Below are 12,835 nucleotides of genomic sequence, written 5' to 3' on the forward strand. Positions count from 1 at the left end.
AAATAAAATAATCAAATCAAAAAATAAATAAAATTTAACGAATATTAGCAAAATTAAATAAAATATAAATGGCGTTAATGACCAATGAAGTTTGGCGCCACTAAACAAACAAAGAAACCCATGCCCTAGGAATTAGTAGTAGCACAGTGCCCTCCTTACAACTCAATGATAGTGGGAAGCTCAGAGGTCAAAAGCTTCATTAACGTCCTAAAATAAGCCAGTTGCATTTAATTTCTGCTCTGGTGGTATGAAGTCATTTACTCAGTGTAGCTGTTGAGTCACTCAGCTCAACTTGGGTGATATAAATTCATGGTCTGGTGAGCGTACGTTGCGAGCGTAATATTCATCTAACTAAGCATTTATAAGCTAATATATTTAGTAGCTAGTGTTGTAAGCTCTTCAAAACAGTATTTTGATGAAAATTGGCACAAAAGTGTGATAAACCTGCCAATGATCACTAATTAGTTCGAAAAACAATACTAAAGAATGTCTTAAAAAAATAAAATGAGAAAAAAAAGTCGTTGTAAAATTTGTATTGACAAGTATAAAGGATTTAAGACCTAAAAAATGTCGATGTTGATTTAAGTTTATAGTCAGACTTAGAAAAAAATTATGTACTCTGGTTAAAATTGTATTGAAAGAATAGGTTTTTATACAGAATTTTTTGAACTTAATTTTTGTCTCCTGAAAAATCAAGAATATGGACTTGAATCCTTTTTTTTCAGTATAGATATTCCTTTTTAAATTATTTAAATCAATTGGAAGCGTTTTTCGGTTTTTTTTTCTATGTAGGAAACTACCTACTATATTGAGGTGTAGGTAGGTAGTTGACCGTAGATTACTGATTGAAGAAGATGGTTGGGGGGGAGGGTGTGGTCAGCAAAGAAAAACATAAACAAACAAAAAAATATTTATTTATGCCAACGTTTCGACCTGAGTTTCAGTTCTTCGACAGGGTTATGGAACAAAAGAGATAACAATCAACATTTAGAGACCGGGTAATGTTCGTTAAAACTGAGTTAACTGGCAGTTGGCAGGTCGAAACGTCGGCGCAAATAATTTTTTTTTGTTTTTATTTGCTGACCCCACCTCCCAATCAATGAATTAATTACCTATTATATTGATTTTTTTATTTTTTATTTTTATAACATAACATTCTGCCTTATTTATAGACAATTGTAATAGTGATCAAGGGCTCATTCACATCATAGCTGTAAATAAATAAATTGAATTATTACAAAATAAGAAATAGAAGAAGAAAAATAATAATAAAATAAATTAAAGTAAGATAATAATTTAAATTCAATCGAGCATTCAAAACCATATTTCTAGCGCCTTAAAACTTAATCCTCATAAAGTCAGAAATTAGTGTTTAAAAAAATAATATTTAAAAGAAAAGTAAATAATAAATAAATGCCGTTGACTGTAATATTTAGAAATAATGAGAAACATTATTTTCATGTATAATTTTTCTTGTAATATACATAATATTACAATGACAACCAATGCTGTACTAATTATTCAGATATGACTTCTAGTATTAGTTGTGTTCTCATTTTTTGAAAAAATTATAATAAAATTATTTTATATATACTATTCTTTTTATATAATCTTGTCAGCTGATGTAGATTAAAATGATAAATTAATTAAAAAGAAGAGTCAGGTCCCACCGAGATTTGAACTCGGATCGCTGGATTCAGAGTCCAGAGTGCTAACCATTACACCATGGAACCATATACCTTAAAGAAAATTACATCATCAATTATACCTTATTAATTATACATTAACATCTTATCTTTTTTTTTTTTTTTTTTTTTTTTATATCCCCCTCCCTTGCCATCTCTGGCATACGGGGTGCGGGAGCAGTGGGGTAGTGCGCTGGGGCTTGCGCATGCCACTACTCCCTAGGACACACACACACATCTTATCTTTCTAATCATAGCATTTTAATTAAATATTTAAAGATAACAAAAAAAAATTAAGAGAGATCAATGGGACAGCAAACAACTCATCTCTCAACTCATCATATCAATTTACAATTGAATGGTCTTTTTATATCAGTTAGGTCTTATCATCTTTCGAATGATCTGATAGGGTTTAAATGCTTGGGCTTAAATTTTGGTAATTGCTTCCTCTAAGGTAACTTTGATTTCGTTCATTTGTACATTAACAACCCATCAATGTTAGTAGTAAGAAATAATGAATAAATATAAAAATATGAAAGCATTTGTTTATTAGCTTAAGATGGGGAAAGAAATCGTGTTTCCATGGTTGATATGACAATAATTTTTTTTTTTTTAAAAACTTTATTTAATTGATAGATATTACAATTAGCCATACTATTGTGGACAATAGATAATAGTGATGAATGATCACATTTATACTAAAATAAAATAAAATCAGAATGAAAATAAAAAAATAGATAAAAAAAAGTACATAAAAATAAATAAAATCATTATAAATTTATGCAATTTTGATTCTGTTTTTCTCTCAACTTTTATTTATATAGGTAAATATAAATGAAAGAAGGAAAAGTGTTTTGTAAAAAAGTTTTAAATCTAGGATATCAATTTATTAATAAAAAAAAGTTATATATGACAAGGGTAATTAGCCTCCAATTTTGGGTTTTTAAAAAAAAATGACATCAATATTGAAGGTTGTATCCTTGAGAATGGCCTGAGGGCCGAAAAGTTGGAGAATTTTAAAGAATAAAAGTTGAGAGAAAAAAGGATCAAAAGTGTATAAATTGATAATAAACTGAACCACGCCCAAACAATCATATATAAAAAATAATTAATCTAATAAATAAAATCTCTCTTTGAATATATACAAACAGAAGGATAAAGAAAAGGAACATAATCAAACTATTAGTATGAAAAATTAAATTAATAAAATCAAATAATAATAAAAATAAAAGAATTTCTAGTCACATTTACACTCCTGTATACAATATTTACACAATTGACTAAGGATCCCTTGAGATAATTTTTTCTAGCCCCTTACCAGAAACATTGTTTACTGAATAGTTTGAAATAATAAAATTAATTCAGTTGTGTATTCATTTGTATTAAAAAAATTCATTATTATAATGACCTAATTTCCCTTCAAACAGACAAAATAAAAGTTTGCATTTATATTGACTTAAGGCAAATTTGCATTAAAGGTGAAGGCGGGTTTGCACGCCACCATAGTTAGTATTTAATGGATTCAAGACTAAATGCCAAGAACAATGGATAAATATCTCTTCATTCATTGTTTCCTTATAATACTGTCAATAATGAATCCCCCACTCCCAAGGTTTTTCGTTAAGGATTCAATATATTTGAGCGCTGAAACTGTATTTCAGATTCACTTCACAAACAAAATAGAGAAAAAATCAAACGTTGTAAACTTGTTGAATTTTTGCTATTATTTTACGAATAACAGTTATGAATATTTTCAACCAGTGAGTTTTTTTTTGTTTAATAACTAAGAAAGGAGGGCTCTTTTAGCGCAATCTAACGGCGTCATAGTTAAGCCAAAAATGTAATATTATACGTTCAATATTTGGGAAATTTTGCCTGCTTAAATTGCTTGTACGATGTTTAATTTCAATAAAATCAATGACGCGGCTGACAGAGAAGTGCTTGGCTGGGTGTAGCAAGCAGAATGTAAATATTGTGTATAATAAAAAATCAATTTTCGTTGTCTTGTAATATACTTTTTTTTAATTATTATTGTATCAGTTTTATTTGATTATATTTTTTATTTATATATTCCTTTATAATAATTATTAGTTTTATTAAGTGAGTACTATTTTTATTCTTTACATTTTTGTTCGTAACGACGCATAGGCATATAGAATAATATTTCAACAAAACATTTTGAGTTTTTGAGAGAAAAAAAAATTATTTTTGGTGCCAAATATCCTTTTTGAAATTTAGATAAGCGATTTATTTTTTCTTCACACCACTTCTATTGAACTAAATACATTTCGCGGCACCCTTGATGGGCTAAACAATTTTCGCGGCACCCTTGATGGGCTAAACAATTTTCGCGGCACCCTTGTCAAGATAAAAAAGTAATTTGCGATGCTGTTATGCTTAGGGTGATTGAATAAGTAGAAAAAGTACAGTTTAAATCCTGGAATAGCCTGTATATTTGCTATTTTAACATGATTTTAAAAAAAGGGGGCGTTAAAAAAAAATCAAATAGTGAATAAACTATAAACTAAATGAGCCTGCTCTACAATGCGGTCGTCGAACCGGTGATACTGTACGCAATGGAAACCGCTTCCATCCTCAGCCTAAGGAAAATGTTATGGATAGAAAGAAGAATAGTGAGAAGAATTTATGGCCCAAAGAAGACACAGGAAGCCTGTAGGTTGAGACCTAATAAGGAAATATACAAAGAGGTAAGTGATTTGGAAACGGGCATAAGAATATGAAGATTAAAGTTCTTCGAACATATGGTGAGAATGCACCCAAAGATATTAAATAGAAAATCTTCTATAAAATGAGAGGAGTACAACAGTGCTGGGGGAAGGGGAGGAGGTACATCAAGCAGATGAGGGAAGAAACTCAGAGACTGAAAATAACAGACCAAGACTGTTTCGATAGGGATAACTATGGGAGAAGACATTAAGGTCCTTGTGGGGAAGAGAGGTACGAGAAACGGACTTCTTGTGGGCCATAGAAAGAAGGAAGGAACAATCTGAAAGAATAATGAAGAAGTGGGTAGAAAGAAAGAGAAGGTGAAAAGGTGTATAAAGGGAAGTGAAAATAATTATATTCACGTCGTCTTAAAAGGCCGTCCCATGAAAAAAAAAAAAAATGTAATAATGTGAGCCAACGTTTCGTCCTACTTTGTAAGATTTCATCAGGGCTAAAAAGATAGAAAAAACTAAAATAAAGTAACATAGTAAGGGAATAAATAGATAGCATGAAAAAAATTAAACTAAATGAACTAATAACTCACTAGCGTGGCTAAATGAGATTTAAAATAAGCGAAAATCAACAAAATAAGATATACAGTGACAAGTCTAAATAAACAGCATTTACATCATGTTCTATTTTATTTAATTTACTTTATTCATTTTATATATATTTTCACATATTTTAAATCATATTTATCCAAACATTTGATTTTTTTTATTTCATCTTAACTATTATCTTAATTTGTTAATCGATTTTAGTTGTTTACATCTCTTTTAGCCCTCATGTAGCCCTTCAAAGTAGGGCGAAATGTTGACTCACATTACATAGCTTAATTACTATTTGAGTTCTTTTGACCATCTTCCCTTTGTATATTACAGACACACAATGAATGATCTTCCATTGAATATTTTCAATACCATTTTTATATTTAGTAACTATAATTTACACTTTTTACTATTTTAATACGCTTGGGACAGCTAGAGAGCTATTATTGGATATTAGTAACAACTAGAACTAGGTTAGTGAGTTGCCATTGGCCGAGTGCCCTGTAGTGAACCAATAGAACGTAATGACAGTAAATTAGTTAACATTATCCGACCAATTAGCTTCTTCCTGGTTTTGGGCTGGTTCTAACTGACTTTACCAATTGTAGTTCGGTACTTAATGTTCCAATCTACTCTACAAAACCGTACATTTAATATTATGTGTAATTAGGATTGGTTATTTTACCTCAATAGAATCCGTGACTGCTAGTGGTAATTTGTGAGCTGAGAAATATATGAGTAGAGCGCTCAATTCTATGCCAAAACAGTGATAAACTCTAGTAAGGAACTAGGTTTCGAAATTAATAAAAATAAGTTTAGCAGCAGTAGGGGCAATTTCGAAGATATAGCAATAAGAGGAAATACATTTGAACAGGCAGGTAGGTTTAAATACATAGGTTCCATAGTAACTAGAAAAACGAAATTGATGACGCGAGGTAATGAATAAAAGCGAGGTAAAACTTTCTAATTGTTCTTTTCTGTGAAGGTGAGATATCTGTCCAGCGTTTAACCAATGTTGTCTAAAAATATTTAGATCTAATTTAAATATATTGATATTTTGTTTATTTTTTGTTAGGTACGGCAGGTGATTCAAATAAGGTCTGGTTTCAAATTTGTATACTTGTTTGCGAGTTAAAGGTAAAATCAATTAATTAAAATATATAGATAAAATTAAAATAAAAAAAAGAAGTTAATTAAGTCCGGAGGGCATGTACTGAAAATAAAAATTTTACAGGTGAAATTATTTTTACTTTTGATACAAGACTGCAACTTTTACGATAAAATAGATCGATCGGAAGTGCCACTTTAGAGAATCGATTATTCACATTTTCTCGATTTTCTCCAAAACAACTCTAATTATATTAATAAAACAGGGTATCAATGTATAATTGATTGTTCTTTAATCTCGGATATGACTTATTCTCATTGAATTATTGGAAAAGTTTGTCGGGGGGGGGGGGTCAGCAAAGAACAACATAAATAAACAAAACCATATTTATTTATTTTATGCCGACGTTTCGACCTAAGTTTCAGGTCTTCATCAGGGCTGTAGAACAAAAGAGATAACAACAACATTTAGAGTAACATAGAATTGAAAAGAATAGTATACAAACATATTTAGAATTATACAAAATATTGAATTAAATCATAAATGATAATAATTGATAACTGATAATTGAATAGTACAAAATTTTAATTTATTGATATTCGTGGAATTGTATGGTAGTAAATTGAAAACAGTGACAGATGAAATATAATACCATGTAGGTAAGAAGATATGTGTAATATAAAAAATGTCTAAAAAGTAGTGTCTAAAAAAAAAAATGAAAAATTATTTAGACACTACTTCGCTACGAACTTATTTTACAACCCAATACCTTTAATCTTGTTTATTTTAAATAAATAACAAGTTGGAATTGTTAGGAATAATAAACAATAGTTGAATACAAAATATTTTAAAAATTTATGAGTAACTAAAGGAGAAAAATGGGAAAAAACGAAACCAACCGATCTCTCCCGACTACAAGCTTATGTTTACGGCTTCGTTATATTTTGTTATACAGACGTATTCTTGACACTTTATAAGAAATTATCCTATCGTATGCTGATAAAATGTTAATAATTTCATTTCATTCTTCATTTCAAAATGAAAATTCAAGTTTATCCAGATTTCTAAAGATAGTATGATTAACAGCAATTAGTGAAATTATAAATAAAGTGTTTTCTGTCAGACTAATCCCACTTAGATAACAACATATAATTATAGTATTATAGATGGGCGTATTGTATAATTAAAATAAATAATAAATTTATAGTTATATACAATTATAATACAACTATAATTACATAAAATTTTAGTTTTATTTTCTTTTTCCGTGCTGATGTGTCATAACCTGATTGACTATGACTTGCCTCCCCTAGCTTTGATCCTGGGTATACCCTCGGTATTATATTGTGTTATAACAAAGAAGATATTACTATAGAATTACTAAACTATAATTAATGATGTAATTTTCCTTTTGATATATGGTTCCATGGTGTAATGGTTAGCACTCTGGACTCTGAATCCAGCGATCCGAGTTCAAATCTCGGTGGGACCTGTCTCTTCTTTTTAATTAATTTATCATTTAAATCTACCAAATAATTTCTTATGTTTTTTTTTAATTGATTATTTAAATAATTTGCAAAGTCAGCTGGCTAAATGTTATATAACTATATTAGTTACTTCATGTAAATATGTAAAATATACCGAATGAAATGAAAAATTATTCATTAAAATTAATTATTACTCATTATTTGAAAGCAAAAATATTAGTATTTTTATTTTAAATATTTAATCGTAAATTATTATAATGGCTTGCGATTGTTTGTAATAATTTAATCTACGGTCTGTCACGCCAATGTTAATTAATAATCGTAAATTCAAATTATTTTATGGTTTTTGTTTATTATATTTTATTTATTAACAACAGTTTCTAATCTTCTGAGTATCAAGCTTTAATGTGGTAGAAGTATAGGGATTATAATAATCGATGATTTATTTTGTTTTTGATTTGATTCATTTATATTAATTTTTTTAACACCAGTTGTTTACTTTTAATACTATTATTTATACAAATGATTTCAATTTATTTTATATTTATTAATATTATTTATTTTAATCCAAATTAAACAATTATTTTTATTTTAAAAACATCCTCTACGAAAAGGAAAAAATTACAATGATTTCAAAAAAATTTTTAAGAATCGTAGTGCCTTGGATTGTAAGAAAGAGCCAATTGCATTGGGAATTACATATGTCATAAATAGAAAACTATACCAAAATGGTTCATAAAATTCCACTCACAGTTACCGACAGTTAAAGGATCATACAACTTGGGAAATCCAACCTCATCTCGAAGAAGACTGAAGCTCAAGGCTGCTGCAAGATATCCTCTTATAAATTCTATATTTATCGATTTTATTATTGACATTACTACAATTTTATTTTATTTTTTCCTATTGGAAGTCAATTATTTACTTTATTTTTGTCTATTTATTTAATTTTTTTTTGTTATAACATTGTATATAGTTAGGGGTGTCTTTTGCTCGAGACTATACTCCCATAATCAATTGTTAAAAAGAAAAAATGTAATTGTTATATTAACCATCTAACGATCTGGTACTAAATAAAAAATAATTTTAAAAACAGTATTTAGTTTATTGCTTTATTTATTCGATTTCCTTAATTTATCTTTCTGTTTATTATCTATGTATAAATGGTGTGATTGAGTATGTGCAATTCTAATAAACATTGCTCTATAAAAGATAAATATTCCTATGGAACAACCAACATTAGTAAAAAAATGTATTTATTTATTTATTTATTAATTGATTCTACAAAAATTGTTTTAATTAATTTAGAATTATTTTTAATGAAAATATTACCATGTTTTTCTTTTTCAAGATACACAAATTTTGTTTTATTTACTTTATTTTTCATTTTTAGTTATTATAAACACCCGTATAAGTTTTTTATTAACAGTTTATCTTAATTTAATTTTGCTTGATTTTCCAGCAATTATAAGTATATTTGAATTTAAGATCACAGTATAATTTCTTTATTCTATATTTGATTTAAATGACCCATAAAGAAATTTATTTCCTAATTGTTAAGTAATGATCTATTTAAACATCAAATTTCTTTTTTCTTAAACGTTAGAGTAATTTCATTGTGTTAGTAAAAAAAGACAACAACGTGACGATTTCGTCATTTGGATTGATAGTGTGGTAGTTGTTAGATTGTCTCTATTAGCCACATGTTTTCATGCGACTTTATTCTCGGTTGAATCGATTACAAAAATCATCGAGTTGGTTAACCACAAGAACCAGAAAAGAAACCCAAATATGAAAAAAATAGTAGATCGAAGACAATACATATTTTGCCATTGCACAATTACTTTCACCATTGGCAGTACGGCCACCGTTGTGGAACCGAGGCATGGCCACAGCCGGGGAAAGCAAAGACAGCTCGTTAATTGCAAGGGCTATTACCTGTTGATCTCTCCTATAGGTATCGATATAGGTCACTATCGATTAGGGTCGATTAATGTATTGTTTCCAACCGGTAGTCTCCAGTAACACTTTAACTGCCCTACATTAACCTAATACAATAGTACCTAATCATCTAGAAAACACTCGTAGAATACTTAGCAAGAATTTTATTCTTTTTATTTTTCTCTGACTTGAGGTTAGTATTTCGTTTTTTTGTTTTCATAAAGCTCAGAAATTCAGGCCGAAACGTAGGTACAAATAAAATTTAACTTACTAGTGTGTCATTACTGACTGCACCCCCGACTATCTTCCTCTGGTATTATTTACTTTTATTTGTCAACATATGAAATGTATATATAACAGTGAAGTACTTTACTATGGTTAATAAAGTTAGTTGTCCTATCTGCGGCACTAAAGTTGTCCTATCTACGAAACTAAAATTTTTCGTGTTTTTCAAATGTTTTAAGGTTCTAACTTCTTCACTTTTACATACTGACTTAAACAACATGTTTACTTTGCGCACAGTATTAATATTACTTCCTTTTTGTTTTTTATTTAAGAAAGCAAAAACACTGAAGTTCACAAAATAAAAATCTATAACAGAGATGTTAAATAAGAAAGTTTTTACTGATCACCTTTTAACATTTGATTATACTTATAAAAAATACCCTTTATATCCGACAAATATTCACTCTTGGAGAATCGTCATAACTATAACTGTATGATTGTTACATCCATGATTGTACTGTCGTACTAGCTCTGGCGTGGCCTTTAATAGTACAAGGAATAACAATGAAGCATTTGTCATCTTAACATGTATACGCCTTAACAATGAACTTTGCGATTTGACTATTTGATAGTTACAGTCATGACAGCATTCACTCTCATGACAGTAATGTCGTATTGGATCGGGCGTGACCGTTAATAGTACAAGTAATATCAGTGGACTAGTAGTCGCTTTAATTGCAACGTTTAACTGTCATATGTATACGCCTTCACAGCGAACTGTCACAATAAACCAACCTTACCAAATGACGATAGGCTGCAAAACTTTTTAAGATATTTGCCCTTATCCAATCTTTTCAATCCAAAATCCTTAGAACCATAGTAAATGCATCCGTTTACGTTTCCAACACATCACTACACCATGACCTTCATATCCCTTTTGGCCTTGACCTCATACCAATCAAATTCTCAAAATTCCATATAAACTTTTTCAACCATCCTGATGCTGTGGTTCAAACCTGATCTAGTTCCACCCATCCCTATAATTCTCCTCGAAGGGTGAAACGGCATTGGCTAAGAGACTTATAGTAAAATAAAAATGATATAAAGATGGTAATATCTATCAATAAAAAAAGTTTTAAGAAAAGAAGATATGTGCTCGAAAATTAAAACTTAAAATTATATCAGGACTGGATACCAAAAATGAGTTCACCACAAGCCCCATAAAAAAGATTTAATGATCACTGAGTAATATTTGATTTGACATATAAGGGGGAATAAAACTGTAATATTTGATAAGGGGGAATAATACTCTGGTTTACTGTTATACAATTTAAGCTACTAGTAGTATTCTTAAATGAACACTTGAATAATTTGTAAGATTGGTCTGACGTTACTCCCCTCCCCTCCCCCCCCCCTCGCCCCTTAGTATTCAATAATTATAATTGTTATCAATTAAACTTTAACTAAAACCAGAAAAAACTGTTCTTATATTTAAAACAATCCTCAGGACACTGCTGATGTACGGCTGTGAAGTCGGGGAGCGGCATCCTTCACGAAAAGGAAAATTAATCAAAATAAAGTCCTAAGAATCGCAGTTAATGCTCCTTGATTCATAAGAAATAGCCAATTGCATCACGAATTACAGATGGAGTCCATAGAGGATTACATCAAAAAACGGTTCATAAAGTTCCATTCCCAGTTGCTGACAGTTAAAGGAGCAGTGACCTACAACCTGGGAAACCCAACCTCATCCCGAAGACTGAAGCCCAGGTTGCTGCAGGACATTCTTTTATAAATTTTTAATAAATATAAAATTAATTCATAGTCACACTACCTCTATTTACATATTATTATTATTCATTTTATTTATTCATTATTTTTTTTTCTCTCTTTCCTTCTCTCTTCCTTTTTTCAAATTAACTTGTTTCTTTTTACAATTAGAAGACAATTGTTTGTTTTTTTTATTTAAGTGTACGAATATCATTATTTTTTGTTATTAATTTTACTTTCCTCTTTTATTAAGAAGCATTATTCTTATCTATTTATTTTATTATTATTTTTTTTCTTTTAATAAGAACATTGTATATAGTTAGGGATATCATATGACTATACCCCCTCATAATCAACTGTTAAAAAAATATATATAATACAAGTTATATCAACCATGTAAGGCCCACCAGATCGGCCTGGTATAAAAATAAAATAATTAAAAAAAATTAAACTTTCTTATTACTAATCTATTCCTATGCTATGTTGTAATATGCTAAACCCTTCTTGTGAGAGTTCAGCATTACAGGTAACAAGTAATGAAAGAAGTCATGTTACTCCTTCATTTACTTGTTCAGCCAAAAAACACCTTTTACACTGATCGATCCGTCTTGGGAGAGGATTGAATTGAATCCCACCTTACAACCAGAACCTTAACAAGAATATAGAAGCTTCCAGGAAAATAACTTATTTCCATTGAAATGAGAAAATCCAATGAAGTAATTTTTCTTTCCTAAGTCCTGGCTTAGTCCATTCGTCCATATGAATTGAATCCATATCGAATCCTCAAGTATTGAATTTTGTCGGAATTCGTTTTTAGCTAAATCCTTTAAGATAAAAGAATAATACAATGCTTGATCACAAGCAGCCTGTGAAATCAATTAGTGAACCAGCTGTCTCGGACGCACTTAATAAAATTGAAATGCACGATCCAGGGCTATATGACCACTACATTTTTCGAAATATTATTTTACATAATCTAAATTGATAAAATTTCCATAGCTTCTATTTCACATTACAAATTCAAGGCACAACGCTCCCCCATATTACTATTAGTCTAGTAAAATTGTATGATAGTCTATAAGTAATTGTAAGCTATTGGAGAGCTTCAGAATGTTTGACTCGTTACTATTCAACGATCCGGTAAGTACCAAGATTACAATAGAAGAGAGCTTTTTGTTCCGATCTCTCTAAAACAGAACAACTTATCATTGGAGAAGTTTTTTAGTATAGGTATATAAGTTAATACTCACACTGTAATTCAGATATAAGCCACTCACTATTTTTCATTGTCTGCCATAGTGTTCAATTTGTAGATTCAATTTATTTATTTATTTTTTCAGTTTT

General features: G+C 29.4%; 1 protein-coding gene and 2 non-coding genes across 4 annotated transcripts in view; 1 reads left to right on the forward strand and 2 right to left on the reverse strand.

The window, feature by feature from the left end:
• LOC106692555 (probable E3 ubiquitin-protein ligase HECTD2) overlaps positions 1–12,835 on the reverse strand; it is a 124,901-nt gene that overhangs the window by 79,143 nt on the left and 32,923 nt on the right. The gene's annotated exons all lie outside the window — the stretch shown is intronic.
• Positions 1,662–1,733, reverse strand: TRNAQ-CUG (transfer RNA glutamine (anticodon CUG)). The gene has a single exon. It is a non-coding gene; the product is annotated as a tRNA-Gln (tRNA).
• TRNAQ-CUG (transfer RNA glutamine (anticodon CUG)) lies at positions 7,489–7,560 on the forward strand. The gene has a single exon. It is a non-coding gene; the product is annotated as a tRNA-Gln (tRNA).

This window comes from Halyomorpha halys, unplaced genomic scaffold (genome assembly GCF_000696795.3).
Source record: "Halyomorpha halys isolate HHAL.00 unplaced genomic scaffold, Hhal_1.1 Scaffold60.1, whole genome shotgun sequence".
Classification (NCBI taxonomy): Eukaryota; Metazoa; Arthropoda; class Insecta; order Hemiptera; family Pentatomidae; genus Halyomorpha; species Halyomorpha halys.